The following is a 16,640-nucleotide window of genomic DNA, read 5'->3' on the forward strand; positions in this document are numbered from 1 at the left end:
ATGAAGTAAGAGAATGATTAAATTGTTAATGCACAAAAGTATTTAATGTGTATAAATGTTTAATTTTCATATTGATACATTAGTCAGTGTAATAATAATACTATATTAATTATTTCTTTAAAGTTATTTCTTTAACTGCTTTACTGGTTGACCCTACTATTTACTATGAAAAGGTTAATTGTTACAGATGAAGCTCTCTTCTGCTTAGTCCTGGATTCTCTCTTCCTCTCTCTTGCAACAAAATGTTTTGATATATCAAATTGTATCTTACAAACAGATTTAATAATCTGATCAAAACATATTCCCAATTTAAACTCATGATAGCAAAGCACTGTGCATACATGATCAGCTGTATTCCTCACCACTTAGTCTGTGAGTGCATATACCTATCATATTGACATAACTATTCACAGTCAACGGCTTTGAATATGCAAGCAGCACTAAACTGAATAATTTAGATTTCAGTTTTCTGAAATGCAGAGAAAAAAAAGATGTGAAAACTTAAAAACGTAGGGTAATAGGAGCAGACATCTGATAGAATGTCTGTTCTATAAATTAGATGCTATATGGTATGATCAAAATTTGGGATTTTCTGTTTCCACATCATATTGGAAAATTTATGGTATTTAAAATGATGAAGTATTTCCATTTATTTTTATTATGTGCCTATTCCTTAGTGTTATTCATTTTTCAGTGTAAATTAGACTAAACTACATAGCTCCCTAGGTTATACTAGTCATCAGAAACCTAGTCATGAAAAATCCATTTGCAATGCATTGAACTCTGCAGTAGAAATTGTATGCTGCTGTCACATGCTTTCTCAGCTGCTCTGTTAGCACAGCACAGAGAAGATACATTTATTTTAAAGCTTTTATTTCAGTTTTAGATGTCTTTCCTTTAAATTCAGAAGACTTTCTGCAGACCTGAGAGTGGTAGAAACCAAGCGTGGCCCAGCTTCAGGAGCTAGTGCCAATAAATATTAGTGATACACTGGTGGCCACATTGGCCAGTGTTGTCTTACAAGAGGGAATGTCCTTGTTAATAGTGGGATGGATCAAACTGAGAACATGAGAAATTCCTATGTGGAATACAGGAAAAGTGAAAAGAAAATACGTGTAAAAGAGTAAAAGAAAATGTATGAAGAGCAGAAGAGGGCCTTTTGTACAATCTTCAAGTTTCTTTTTTTTTTTCTAAATTATCACAGCAAACTCCATTTGTAAAAGTATCATGCCGCTACATATATGACTACATGAGTACTGAAGCCCTTATCCTTTGGAAACATCAGCTGAAAGACCACTCCATGTAGGCTAGCCAATATTGAAATTAAGTTGATGTAAATTTTTGTTTGTTCACATCACAGAATCAGAACACAGTTCAGGATATTTGGTGATCGCTGATGCATGAACAACCAAGAAAAGATAGCAGGCAGCAATCAAGGGCTGTAATATCACACAGACCTGTCACAAGCTTGGATGGTCCTTGTCTCTGCTATCTATGATGCAGATTACTGCTGTTTCCCCATTGCTTTTGGGAGACTACACTCACTCAAGTGTAACTTAGGAACAAACTCTGTAGCTTTCCTTTTGAAGCCAGTAGTGTTTCTTGTTTTTTGCACATTACCTTTCTTGAAAAATCACCTTTTTATAAATGATCCTATTACTTTAAGAGTCTCCATTTACAGTCTGAATTTCCATTTTGTCAGTTATCCCATCCCATTTCAATGGTGAAATTTGTGGGCCTCACGGCTATTTCAATGTGATGCCTTTCATGCCATAATTGATGCTTTCAGAGGAATCTCAAACCCTCAACAGACATCAGCTAAAATGTTAAGAGTGCCTCAAAGTCCCTCTGGTACTATATTTTATAACTATGAAAGAAATGTCATTATTGTAAATTCTCAGCCTTTGTCTGAAAATCTTGTACCAGTTCCCTTGAGCATCAGTTCAGTTAATTAATTCAAACAATTTCCCCTCTAATCTCTAAAACATTTTCATATTTAAGACAATAAATGGAACACTTAAGGGGCCCATTCATTGTTGGTCATTAATATGCCATGGAATTAAAGGAATTATTGCTGGCCTTCGGTGACATGAATAATTTTCATATGGTTTGGACCCATACAAGGTTAAAATTATGACCTCTCAATGCTCTGAGCAAATGAATATAATGAAATCCTTTGAATAGAGCTTGCTACTCCTTTGCCTTTCTTGAAACCTAATTTGATACTTGACCACATGATTTATGCCAATTTTGGAATAATATTATTTAATGATAACTTTAAAATTAGCAATTAATTTAGCAATGGATTGATTACATTTCTCTTGAACCAGTTCATAAGGTTAATGCAATAGGAGTCTGATGGGTCTGATCACATTGACAGTAATTGGTTATTATGTTACATGTTAAGATAAGGAGTCAGCAGTTGAGAATCTCCATGGGATTTGCAGGAGACAGAGCTGTATGTTTGCAAACCTCTTTTCCTCCCTTCAAACACTTGTTTTAAATTCATAACAGAATTGTTTTTGACCTTCAGGGTGATGTTTCATAAGGCTTATTTCTAATGTACAATACCAGATTATAGCAATGCAGCAAAATAATTCTCTCATAGGAAGATCAACAAAGCCACTACATTTCCCTTAGTGCTCGAATGAAGTATTTCAGTGCAACTGTCAAAGTGACATGCTGTCACCATAGAAAACTATCAGTTTCTTGACACTATCTGATGTTCAGATTAAAAAGCTTCTACTAAAGTCCAAAATATATATTAATAACTTTTATCATTATTTCATAAAAATTTTTTCTATAATTTTGAATTTTATTATTCATAGTTCTAAAATCATGAATAAATAACTTGTGACCAATAAGTTGCACTGATCAGCTTCTATCAAAGATTAAACTAAAGGAAACAGGATGAATTAAGTATTTGTGTGCTTATTATCTCATTTTATGAATAACATACCTATTGATAATTTTATGTTAAGTGACAGAACATAGTTTAACCTATGTTTTCCAGATTACAAAATATTGAAAGGATAATAGATAAGGATAATACAGTTGAATCAAATATATTAACCAAGACTCTTTTCATTTAGTTTCCATTTGAAGCGAAATCATTAGAAAGCTTTTACAGTTTATGAATTGATTTACCACACTCATTGAGATTTTTAGGGAACTCTTTAAAGATATAACAGCTTACAAGTATGCATGAAAGAAAACTGTATGCAGAGTACACATTCATATCTTAATTGTTACATGAGTCTAATTTATCACATCTAAACTTTCATAATTCCAAAGAAAAAATTAAGAATTCCACTTCCAAATTTTTGAAATACTCAACATAACCTGTTCAAGTTATTACAAGATGGAAAAATATGGAAATCCTGGTTCAAAGACTGTGGAAATTAAAAGATATTTCTGAAAAGGAATGACACCAAATACATTGTCATGAGGGACAAGCCACTAAGAAAAGTCCGCAGTCAGGTGAACAGAAATTAAGGGAAAGGATATATGAGAATATTACATGCCATATATCTCAAAGTACATCTTCTGAAGGTCATGTTTTCATGAATTAGATTACGCACTGTCAATTACTTCTGTTTCTGAGGCATAGCATCAGTCACATTCTGTTAGACAATGTGCCACAAAATGACTTGACATGATGCACAGGAATACACAGCACTTCAACCAGGAAATTTAGAAATAGTATTTGAGCATTTTCCACTTGTCTGGGTGACCAAACACCTAAACATGTCTGCCAGTCCTTACTTAAGGTTGGTCTCAAGTCTTCCGATGTTGAGAGTACAGGAAATTTGGCCTGATTTTTACTGTCAGAGATATGTGAGGAAAGTTTTATGCTATCTGCTTTGGAAGAGTGCTTTTCTGTAAGCCACAGCCAGGCCCCATTCTACTAGCATCCAATTGCACCACAAAATTGCAAATCTATTTAATATTAGTGGCTTAGGTACCTATTTGGATTCTTTCCCTTCTCCTTTTCTATTAAAGTTCTTCTGTGACTGAATACTGAGTACTGGTGAGCACGTGTAGAAGTGGGTAGGGGAATTTTAACTTCCCTGGAATAGATATTGCATCATAGTTGAAGGCAAAAGCCACAGTTCAATTCTTCCAGAAATATTCCCGAGAGGATCTGAACTTCACTGCTTGCTTCTATCATGAGCACCTGGCATAAAATGAACAAATGTAATATTGCTGTGAAACACTGAGGAAAAAGAAATCATCTATCATGAAAAAATTCAAACTAGAATGGGATCACATACCAATTTAAAGTACATTTCTCAGGCATGTATTTCGAATCATAAACACAAATGATGACTTGCCTATCCTGAACATGACTTATTACCCAAGAAAGGAATGCAAATTAAGAAGTTCTATTATATAATATATATCGTTCATAAACTATATAGACAAATTTTCGTACTATTTTTATCACTAAGACCAATGAGAAAAATATTTAAGCACTTTAAAGAAATTAACCATTTGAAGTAAAATTACACTCATATTTTGACGCTTATTTATTGATGTCTGACAGCATGACAAGACACTTCCAGCCTCTTGATTTCATGTTTGAAAATCCTAGCAGCACTGAGCAAAAAGAAAACAGATTAAAAGGACTGTCTTAAGGAAAAAAGAAGCTTCAATAACCTACCTTAAAGTATGCTATTGCTTTTCCTTAGATCAGGATTTTATTCTAAGTGCATTGATCTCTCACTATGCTCCAGAATATTAATACTCTTGTGAAAGTAAACGTATTCTCATCCTTAGATCTTGTAATCCCTACAGTATTACATTTTATTTCCTGGCTTATGGCACATGCTTTTCTGTAAAGGCATAAAGTAGAATTTGCAACCTCAGATGATATTTGCTGATCCAGAGGGTTGCAGCCAAAAGATGGCAAAAAAGGGAATGACTGCTTCTTCTCAGCAGTATTTCAAAGGAATCTGCCATCATTAACTCTCTGAGACTACAGATAACTGATAATCACAAATATTTTCCTTTCTCTTCCTCTGCCTCTCCTCTTATCTACTGGATATTAATTTTGGGGAATTTTAAAACTGTAGGATTTCTAAGACTGATGTGAATGTTAATGTCCCTGAGTTATCCTAGACTTTCAAATGACACTGAATGTAGAAAATCTGGGCTAAATACCATAAAAAATACCAAAATGTCCAGACTATTAAACAGAAGACATCCTTTCAAAGGGAGAGTCAAAATCCCTATTAAAGGATCATTTATTTTGCACTGGACAACATGCACAAGAATACAGAAAAAATTCTGAGCTGGGATGATAGAGGCCCTATTGTAGTGCTCTCAACTCGAGTACCAATACACCAGTGATGAACAAATTCTGCCAAATTTTTAAAAGGATAAATAGCATCTTCAGAGCTACTCCCAGGATGTATTTGAGGTTATATATTTTCATGCTGTAAATTAGAGTCAATCCATTTGGGCAATCCATTAGCTTTTTATCTATTTTTTTTTTCATTAGTGTTTGAAGAGAACCATCAGCCTTTGTACTCACCAATCCAGTTTCTTTCACTCTGTTTTGTTTGCTGTCTTTACCAGTTCCTGTGAAGCTTTCTGCATAACAAACATTCAGTCATACACAATCTTCCTGTATTCCCATGGCATTTCAAAATTAACCTTCTGCAAGACCCTTGTCTAATTTTAAAGAAGATTGTCTGCTTCTGTTGAGGTAAAATGGAGAAGAGTAAAATGCACGTTTATTCACCTATATTGAAAACCAACACCATAATTCCGTAGGAAGACATAACAGACAGCAAGTTTGCTGATAGGGATAAGAGAAATAGGAGGAACCTATGCACTGAAGTGCTGTTTTAGCTCATCAGGAGATATATGGCTCAGCCTGGCTAAGTGTTTAGCCATGGACACCAGAAGCAGCTATCTGTCCTACAGCAGCTGAAATGTTAGGTCAGTAATGCTGCTATAGCATCAGTCAGTAGACCACAGAGGAGATGAGAAAAAGACAAGATCACTTGCGAAGATCAGAGTCATCAAAGGGATTTTGGCTCTGAAATCAAATGCAGTCCTCAGCTGTCTTGCCTGTATGACCCCATAACTGCATAGCTGTCCTTTCTCCAGCTCCTTTTTAACTGTGCTCCAACAAAGCAAGCTGTTCTATAGGTGAGTACTCACACAGGTGAGAGATGAGGCCACTTCAAATCTTTTGGATTGACCCTGTTTGGAGCAGTGGGCTGAAACTGTGTCTTCTGCTTTCCTAGAGGACCAGACAGCTACTGGGATGCCCAAGATATCCCTGGATTAATTTTCTGTTTCTTTACTGTTAATTTTATGGTTTTTATTTAATTTTTTTTAAAAAGTAATTGAAATGGGAGTGAAGCCAGACTCACGTTTATACTAGCCACCCTTGTCCCTGTCACTGTGATTTTTGAATGACCCAGAAAGCTTTATGATATCTTTCAAGTAGAAAAGCAAGCTATGTGACATAAAAAAATGTGAATAAAAACCTGAGAAACGTACTTTATTACTGTCTCATTACTAATTCTGTTTGAAGAAATCCTCTTGTGGGCTTTTCATTACTTCATGTTGCTTTGCAAGAGAACCCACATTGCTTTTCAGTGAGAACCCGCACTGTGCCTCATGTTATTATTACTTTGTCAACAGTACCAAAGATTTCTTGCATAATACAAACAAAGGAGGAAGGAACTATTATTTACAATCCACAACTCTGAATGTGCTTTTACAGGAGAACAGAAAAGTAATTTTTGGCCTGAGGTCTTTCTTCCATAAGTGTCAACCTCTACTGTCCAGCTGAGGAGATTTTGTTTCTAGCAATAGTTCCAAACATCTTTTTACAGTGAAACTGTTTACTCAAGTTATGTGTAAGAAATTGAGCATTTCTCCTTTAGTAAACATGTGCCCTCTCTCATGGTCTCCATTTATGTTTTATTACTTTGACTATTGTTGAACAGTTCTTTAATTTGCCCAGTATTCCTGATAGTAACTAGCAAATACCCAGGTCTAAATGATAAAGGAGAAAGAATACTTGTCCTCGTACTTGGAACTTCAGCAGCACTCTCCCTTTTTATTCTGCATCTTGCTGATACTTAATTTCTGGCATTTCGTCAATTTCCTACTTATTATTAAATGTTTGCTTCATGCATAGATTTTGCTATCACAAAAAAAAAAACTCTATACAGGAGCTTTGCACCTGGATTACCGCTATTTTTTCAACATTAGAATCATAACTAATATCATTTAATACCATTGCTAGTTTTCTTTACTATACTTCTACTTCAGTGTGCTTTAGCGTCTAAAGTCTCTAAGCCCAATACCAAATTACCTACATACTCATTTACATTGTGTGCTAGATACTGCATTCATGGTTTCTTTTCACTTGTATTGCCCCTAGCACAAAAGGGCTTTTTTGACCTAGAAATGCTTTTTAGTCATATCAGGGATTTTTGTGTGTCCTTCACTCACATTGCAAATATTTTCTTTCAGATATCCAGCAGTATTACTGTGGTATTATTTTGCTAATATGCAGTATATTATTCCATTTCCTTAATCTAAGACTCAGACATCTAGCTGCAATGAAGTCACTATAGTTACTTAGTTCCCTCATTCCTTCACTTCCTTCCTTTAAAGATTCAGCTTGTGGTCAATTTTCTCCTGATTCCACTGTGCACTTTTTAAATTTATTTCACCACTTTTTTTATGGAACAAAATGGGGCTTGTGAATAGCAAAGTTTAATTACAGTATATTTATTTCTTTATTCTTTTTCCTATCTCTTTGTTTTGACATTTTACTGCCTTACATAATTTTTCCACCTCTGTATTATTTTATGTAGTGGTTCATTGTATCTCTCTGCTAGGACTTTCCCTTTAGAGAAAAGATTCCTCTCAGGCATCTCTACAATGTCATTAGGATTCTTTTGTCTTAGTGATTACATCTGCTATTCCAGATTCTGTAGCTTTTCTTACAATATAGAAAGCATTTTACATTATTTCTTTATATTAGCACTTTACATTAATTCTTGTGTTTTCTTCTGCATCCATAAATAGAAAATACATATACACTTCTTATGAAACTGTCTTGCATTTTTCAATAGCAAAGTTAAATCGCTCCAGTGTTTTTCTGCATATTAGAAAGTGAGCAGGATAACAGTTTGGCAAGTCAAGATCTCCTGTAGTTTTAATCTACAACTCACTGTTAGATCATGTAGACATTATTCATGGAACAAAACTTGAAGGGGACTCCTGCTTGTCTGGATGCATATCTTGATGGAGAAGTTGTGGGTTGCCATTAAGATATTCATATCCCGCCATATATCTCTGCAAGAGATTCAATTCTCTAATCCCTAACTATAACATTAAGTAGCTTAGTCACAGAAATATACAGAAAACCATGAATTTTTTACCATCCCACCTACTGGAATATACTGTCCGCAGTAAATTCCCCCTTTCACTTCCCATTGACCAGCATTTATGGATTTCTCTTCAGGTTGCACTATTTTGTGAATTCCCCATTCAGAGAAATACCTCCTTTAAGGCACCCTGCAGGTACTTTTTGCAGAAAAGCACATTGCAGTCCAACATCACAACACTTCTGTGCATTTAACCCTCAATCACTCATCTTGATGTACTGGATGATGGGCCATGCCATAATTTCTACCCAGGTACAAACACTCTGGAAGAGAGAAAAGGCTAAAATTATCCTTCCTGTAGAGAATATTATGAACATGCATGTCAAAGGGTCACATATCATAGAATATTCTCATTATCTGTACTGCATAAACCCACTCTATCTGTATAACACTGAAGCATAACAGTGTGAGTTCTTAAGGAGATAAGTGTTGTCAAACTTTATCCTTCCCTTGAGAAAATAAATAACACTACTTCTTTCTTTGCCTAAGGTATTTTGGATAAACCAGAGAAATGAAGAGAAGGATTGGAGAATTTAGTGATAAGGGAATGCAAAATGCTTACTACTTTTTTATTTATTAATATTGTTATTGTTATTGCTATTTATTATTGCTCTCATTTATTTATTTATTTATTTAAAATTATTTGGCTGAACATGTATATTTTATGGTAGTATGGTTCAGTCTTCAAAGAAGCATTTTTACTTACTGATTCCTCTAAGGCTACTCATTTATTCAAGTTAAAATGAGAACAGCTCAAAATATTTCTATCATCTAAGTAACTGCAAAAGGAGTTTGCACTTTCAAAAGGATTAACGACCAGTTCTCCAGTAATATTTATTTACTTTTCTTCAGGGAGTCTTTAAAATTGACCCTTCTCTCATAAAACAAAATAATAGATATGAGAAATAACAAGCTTTATGGTGGCATGAAAACAATGCATTCAACATTCTGTGAACATATTTTTTTCTTGCAATGTTGTAATTCCATCAATTTACTTATTAACAGGGAACAGGATCCATTAGATTTGGAGGAAAAGGGGAAAAATGGAGGGCGAATGATAACTACCGGAGTATGTCTGTACTTGTGAATCAGGCTGCATAATATACACTTGTAAATATAATTTTAGATACAGTTCTATTACACGTAAAGAGCCTCTGACATAGCTGAGAGAAGAGCTCAGGATTACATGGCAAATGTAGCTCCCGGCAAAGTACAAAGTGAAATGCTAACAGCACATGTAGAGTAAGGTGAGATAACTCTGGTCTGAGATACGTGCTGCAATTTAATTTATGTGATGATTCATCTAGAACCTCAATCTTTACAGTAACTATAAATCAGTGTATGTACAGACACGCTTCCTTTGATGCTCAACTGAAAATAAACTTAATATCCTATATATGGCAAAGCAGAACACCAGTAGAGATTGACTTTTTACCTAGAACTATTGCAAGGGAAGTCTGTCATCTATAATGAAACCATTGTATTGAAAATCAAGCACTAAAGACTTCTGGATAAGTGGATCTGAAGAGTACTTTGAAGTGATTTGAGAGGACAGTGTCACATTTTTATGGTTTAACCATTCTCTACATGTGCAATTGTAATACAGTTAAATTTCTTCTAACATCCTGATCAAATTCAATGGCAGAAAACCATGGTCAATATCTGTTTTTCTGAGGACCAGGAACAAGTAACTATTCTGCACTCATTCTTTCAACTTTAAAGAACTGACTCAATCATGATAGATTACTTCAGCCATCAAAATTCTCTAAATTTTTCAGACTTTCTGTCTTAAACCAAGGATTTGGTTTAAAGGTGATGTCCTACTCAATACCAGATAGGAAATAAAATTAAAATTTTATTTGTGAAAATCTAGTGTGGAGACACAAGTTTTTTGTATAGCACCAGCATACGAGCATAAAAATGTGCAGAAATTTCTTTTTATAAGTGCACTGGGTACAAATTACTGCATTTTTGAAACTATAGATAGGACAGTTGCCCATTACCCTGCCCTGGCCATTATGCTACTACACCAGGTCCTGCTATATATCTTCTCCTTCCTACCCCACCATGGTCTGAGATCTGCCACTTTCCCACCCCATTCATGCAGCCCTGTGGAGTGGCTGGGGATCTGGGGCTCCTGCCACCACCAGCACCAGCCCCAAGTCCAGGATGGGTGCCCTGGTCCTGTGTCCACCCCTGCTGGACTATCCTCAGTCCATCACAACAGGCCTCTGTAGCACATGGCACAGACCCTCAGCACTCGGGTATGGCAGCCAGCCCGCATGAATTAGAGTCTGGAGCACAAGTCTGATGAGGAGCTCGTGAGGGTGCTGGGGAGGTATAGTCTGGAGAAATGAAGGCTCAGGAGAGATCTTCTTGCTCTCTACAACTGACTGGAGATTGTGGCAAGGTGGGGGTCAGTTTCTTCTCCCAGGCAACTAGCAGTAGAACAAGGCGAAATGGCCTCAATTTTTACAAGGGGAGATTCAGGTTGGATATTTAAAATAATTTTTAATCTCTTTCCAGTCTCTGCTAAATAGTCTTGTTATGCATCTAGGTTACAAGTCTTTTCCACAGATAATCTGCAGAGGATTTCTTAATACTTGCATTTGTCAGACAGATGCCAGCTAGTCACTAGATTCTAAGGAAGTTTGCTGTTGCTGGTAAATCAGTTATCAAATCCTCTTGAGACTTTTGAGCAGAATCCACCCAAAAATATTTAGCTTTTATTGTGTTATTTTTGGCAGACTTACCTCAGTTTCAGAAAATTTCTTCTGTAAAGCTCTCAATAAAAATATCTCTGGTAAGGGAACATACATCATACCCAAGGTACTTTTCAAGTAACTACCACCAGTAAGCCAAGGAAATTCATTCTGAAATGTTTCCTTGCACCACAGTGCATAGTACCATGGAAATATTTCCCTGAAGAAAATGGGTACAGCTCCTACATTATGGAACATATTCTTAGAAATATCCCTCTGAAACACCGGAAACAATTGCTTACATTATAAAATGCACAAATCTAGACATTTTAGGTAATTAACATCTGGGAAAAAAAGGCAATGGTGTCAGTGTTTTTTTCCACTAAGAAAGTAGTTCAATTGAAGCTTCACAGAAGAATCTAAAGTAAAAATATTGGAAGCTGTTTTCATAAACAATTCCAGAATTTAAGTCATAAAGATAGAAATTCAAAATCTTTTTTACATTTATCAAACAAGCTTAAAGGAAGCTAAAGTTAAGATTTCCACACCAGGTTGCTTATAAACCTATAGAGAAAGGTTTTCATGTAAAAGCTGCCAAAGACTTGTGAATTTACCTGTTATTCTCTAATTCTGACTGTAGTTACGGTTCAATATTTATACTAATTGTAAGTTTGGCTCCAAGTATATAAATTATTCTTCTTCATAAACTTGGTCCTTCTTTTCTGCATATATGTTATAATTGCCTGTCAAGGATATTTTATGGTAAAATAAAGAATATATGCTTCTCCTTATAAGTACCACTTATACTGACGACAAAAGAGTAAAGGCCAATCATAAAACATTCTCTCTCTAATATCTGGGATCTCAGTTCCAACTGTCAGAAGTGAAATCAAAAGCAATTCACACATCTTAAATGCTGGACCCAAAAACCTTCACCTCTGCAATTCACAGAAGTCAATAATGTTAGAAAGTTCTCATCAGAGTACATCAGAGTGAGTAAAGGTTCACAGTCTGCCCTGCATAAGAAGGTGATTGTCCCCTCTTAAGAAATATGAGTGATCCACTTAATTAATCCCAGTTGAACCATGAGGAAGTGGTGATGTTATATACTAGCAAAACATTTATGTTCAGGTCAGGGTCAAGACCCAACAGCTTTGCACTTAATAATATATCTCTGTCCAGATTTTGCTGAGCACAAAAATATATAAAGATCTGTATTGCTCCAGCCGAGCAGGTACTTCCCTATGGTAAGAAAGACAGAGGAGTTTTCTGTGCAATGGCAAAAGTATGTCTTCAGCACAAAGTGGCTGAAGTGTGTGATTCCAGCACAGAGAACATTCAACTTCAGATTCAGGTTATGAGAATTCCCCCCTTTTCACTAAATTGTCCAAGAGGAAATATGAGCCTGATTTCATAATCATAATTCAGTTAATTAATGAAAAAAATATTTACTCAGTCTTTTTTAAAATTTATTTTTATGTTAGTAAGGTGAAGGCATTTTCTAACCCTGAGCTTTCTTGTACATTGCTACTGTAGCTGATTCTTCTAAAGCTTTCCTAAGCATAGACTATGCTTCTTGTTAGTGTTAACTTCCTGTGATAACAAGAAAAAAATAAGAATATATAGACGAGAGGTGGAGAACAAGTGGTATCCTTAAAAAAGAGTAATATGTGCTGGAATGAATATAACATTTACATTCCTCACAATAGTATGAAACACTCAAGGGTATCATGCTGCATATGCTTTAGGACACAGTGAATCTTTTAAGCTCACTACTGAAAGAGGTTTACAATAAACTGTCCCAGTCAAGCTGGCACATGTTGTGTTTCTAGAGTGAAAAGCAACTTTTAGTGCGCCAAATCTGCTGTGTAGTCTCATGAATCCAGTCAAAATAATATACAGAGATTAATTATCCAAACATGTTTTTTTAATTGTGGTCTAAAAAGCTTTCAAAACTTCACAGAATTTAATGCAATAAGAAGGTCATGACATGAAATTGCTTCCTAAAGCAAAACTGATATAAACAAAATTTTTTCCTTAAGAATTCCTTTGTTTAAACTGTTTATATTTCTGTCTCCAAAGAGAAAGAGAGTTGCAGAGAATCCAAACCAGCAGTGTTTAAAAATATGATTCCCTTTGAAATCACTGTGTGGTGTCACAAATGACACAATCATCTGTAAAGCTTAACAAAATCAACTTGCTCATTTTGCTTAAACAAAATGAATGTTCATTTCTAGTCCTCTTAAATTCTCACTCCTAAATGTACTTCTCAATTAGAAGGACCTAGTGAGAAAGAAACAAGTAAAAGCAATCAAAGAAAAATGACTGAACCCCATTCCTTTCTTATGCTTGCAATTTCCCATATCTCAAAGAGCCATTTCCAAGTACAAAGTTTTCATATATGTCCTGGTAAATCTGTCATCACTTGCACTCAAAGAATCATAAGATTACAAAAATTTTGGTTATGAAACCCATGCAAATTCAGAAAGGGAAACGCATAAGTTTCTCTCTATATAAAAATTTTACATTTTAAACACTCCAAAGAGAACCCTGCAGCATAAGAGTGCATCTAATGAAAAAAAGAAAAAAACCTTATCCAAACCAACCAACTGACCAACCAAAACCAAAAAAAACCCCAACCACACCCCAAAAAACCAACAAAACCCCGACTGGGATAAAGCCTAACATCAACTGGAAACAATTTTCCAGATGACTGATGGTGAGGTGTCCTGTGTGCCAAAATTCTGTCCCCTACAAAGCTTCTCCCTGTGCTAAATAGCTGCTATTGTTAGTTTCTTTCAGTTACTTTCCCCATAAGTGAGTTTCAGCCAGCAACAAGGAAAAATGTCTATAATTTTTTTTATGAAACTGATAGCATCTTTAGTACAATTGTACACAGCAGCTGGGGATGAGTGATGCTTTGCCAAGTGCATCTCATGATGTCGTTTCCCTTTTTTTGTGCTGCATTGTTTCCTTTCCACTCTCCCTGCAATAAAAAAGAAAAGAGAAATCACCAAAGTTGAATAGAGAAAACTTGTTCTCATTTTTTGCTTATGCAGCAAGAGAGAATGAGCCCACCACTGAGAAGAGATAGCTGCAGACACAGCCTTCATTAGAAGAGCCTTTTTAGGAAGGAGAATGACGACAAAGGACTCAAACTTTTTAATACCAAGCCAGGTGAGGATGGTCAGGAGATTATGGCACTGAAATAGACTTCACAGGAAACTATATGCAATAGCAGACTGCAGCCATGGCCAGTTTGCTGTCACTGTAGGATATAAATTTCATTAAGTCAAAAACTGAAATAATTTGGTTGTTGATACAACCAGAAGAGAGGCTCAGGACCAGCTTTTGAACCATCATTTTTGTCCCTAATAATGTTCTCTTAGCAAAAGCAAACAACAAATTAAAAATAATAATGAAAAAATCCAACCCGCTTTACCTTAAATTTGCTGAAATAGGCTATGTACATTCATGTTTTTAAAAGGCAAGTTGAGAAGCTTCAGTGAATAGACCACAAAATAGAAATACTACATTTCCTCAAACCTAAAGATGCTTCTGCAAATGTACACCAAGGCATTATGAGCACGAAAGAAATTTAAAGTTCCTTCCTAATAGAATGCATGTATGATATCTCCATCTTGTTTCAAATCCAAAAAAGACAGATAGGCCTAGAAGTAGTGGATAAGATAAAATTTGAAACTAAGACATCTTCTAAAATTTCTTTATTTTCTTAATAAAGTTAATACACAGCCCAAGCTGCTGTACTTGACTTTCCATGATACTCGAATTTCTGTCTGACCCAGGATTAAACTTACAATTTTGTATACCAAATATTTTAAGAAGCTAGAAACATGTGTTTTGTACTTACAAGAAGCATGGGTTTTGTACTCTGCTCTGTCCAAGAAACTCAGTGGTTAAGAAAATATCTCTTATTCCCTCAGGTTTTAAAACCTCAAACTTTTCTTCCTTTGAGAAAAATTGAATTCATCTTCTCCTTTCAGAGGCTTGTTCTATTTACTCCAGCAAGTACGGAAATGATTAGCAAGTATATAAATACTTGTAAGGATGTTTGAGTCGATGCAGGCAGCCAGAAAAGCCACAAAACCACAGCTGAAATGCAAAGAATAAATATATTTAATTACCTCACTAATTGGAGGATCCTGAGGCAATACCTGTGCAGAGAAACCCAAATGGGAACACCGGAACTCTCAGACTCAGTAATTTCTTCTCAGAGCTGTTACAGTGCTGTGTTTTGGATTCAAAATAAGAATGGAATTGATAACACACTGATGTTTTGATTTTTTGCTAAGTTGTGTTTATCCTAAATCAAGAACTTTTTTCTTGTCTCATGCTCTGCCAGTGAGGAGGTACACAAAGGAAACTGGGAGAGAGCACAGCTAGAACAGGTGACCCGAACTGACCAAAGGGTTATTCCACACCATAGAAGGTCATACTAAGTATATAAACTGGGGAGAGTTACCCACAAAGGGCAGCTGATCTGGGTTCAGGAAGACAGGTCTGGCATTGGTCAGTGGGTGGTGAGCAATCGCATTGGGCATCACTGGGTTTTTCCCTTTTCATTTTCATCGTTTTATAATTTGCCATTATTATTGTATTTTACTTTATTTTCAATCATTAAACTGTTCTTATCTCAACTTTGATTCCTCTCCCCATTCCATCAGGGTAGGATGGGAAGAGAGGGTATGGTGAAGGGAGATAAGCTTAAAACAATGACATACATTGTCATACGGGGAAACTAAAATTGATTGGGGTATACCTCTGTAGAGCAAGCAGGTGGAAGACTGGAAGTGAGGGTTTTTCATGTCTGTTCTCTTTAACACCAATATATGTGTGTATTCACCCAGGTGTGCACAGACACATAGAAAAAGTGTCCTAGTGGTATTCTGATATCATGCAAGTAGATCATTTCACATTTCACTAGAGACAGAAGAGGGACATATTAAAAAACTTTCCATCACATAGAGGTTTTCTTTTTTAGTGAGTCAGAAGTACATAGTCATTTTCATGTATTGAATATTTAGAATAAATAAGTGATAAAATTATTTCCTTAGGCATACTCAAAAAATATAATCATGATTACACACAAAAGAATGTGATCTTCTATTGACCTCCTATGTGCTTCCCAAGAGGCGCATATTTAATTATTTGAAAGAACCATTATATAATTAAGAAAGAAGTCCTGTGGTTGTACTTAAGCATGATTTCCCTTTAAAATACTCTATATTAGTTGTCTTGAAGGTGTGTTCTGACATTCTTCTTTTGTATAATTTTCAGAAATCTAGTACATTTGTTCCAAAAACATATTAATGTCTTTAACAGTGTGCTAAATTTCTGCTAAAGCTTTGGGAAGTTTTCAAGTCAAGACATATCTATTTCAGGGAAATATAGCAAGAATATATTCAAACAGGAAACAACAGCTAGCCTAGGAGAAAATTGATTTTTAATGTTCATAATTCATGGACAGAAACTGTGTTATGCAGCGACTGCAGGA

General features: G+C 35.4%; 2 long non-coding RNA genes across 2 annotated transcripts in view; both read right to left on the reverse strand.

Moving 5' to 3' along the window:
• Positions 1-2,866: 2,866 nt before the first annotated feature.
• Positions 2,867-8,754, reverse strand: LOC109143230. Its single transcript, XR_002043252.3, has 3 exons — positions 8,539-8,754; positions 5,537-5,702; positions 2,867-4,177 (listed from the first exon to the last, which is right to left on the reverse strand). It is a non-coding gene; the product is annotated as an uncharacterized LOC109143230 (long non-coding RNA).
• Positions 8,755-12,351: 3,597 nt separating this feature from the next.
• The window catches only part of LOC120411937, a 93,903-nt gene continuing 89,614 nt past the window's right edge, over positions 12,352-16,640 (reverse strand). The window contains exons 2-3 of the long non-coding RNA XR_005604531.1: positions 14,997-15,238; positions 12,352-14,111 (exon numbers count right to left, since the gene is read on the reverse strand). This is a non-coding gene — a long non-coding RNA (uncharacterized LOC120411937). The remainder of the gene's footprint in view (positions 14,112-14,996; positions 15,239-16,640) is intronic.

Source organism: Corvus cornix, chromosome 1A (assembly GCF_000738735.6).
Source record: "Corvus cornix cornix isolate S_Up_H32 chromosome 1A, ASM73873v5, whole genome shotgun sequence".
In the NCBI taxonomy this organism is placed as follows: Eukaryota; Metazoa; Chordata; class Aves; order Passeriformes; family Corvidae; genus Corvus; species Corvus cornix.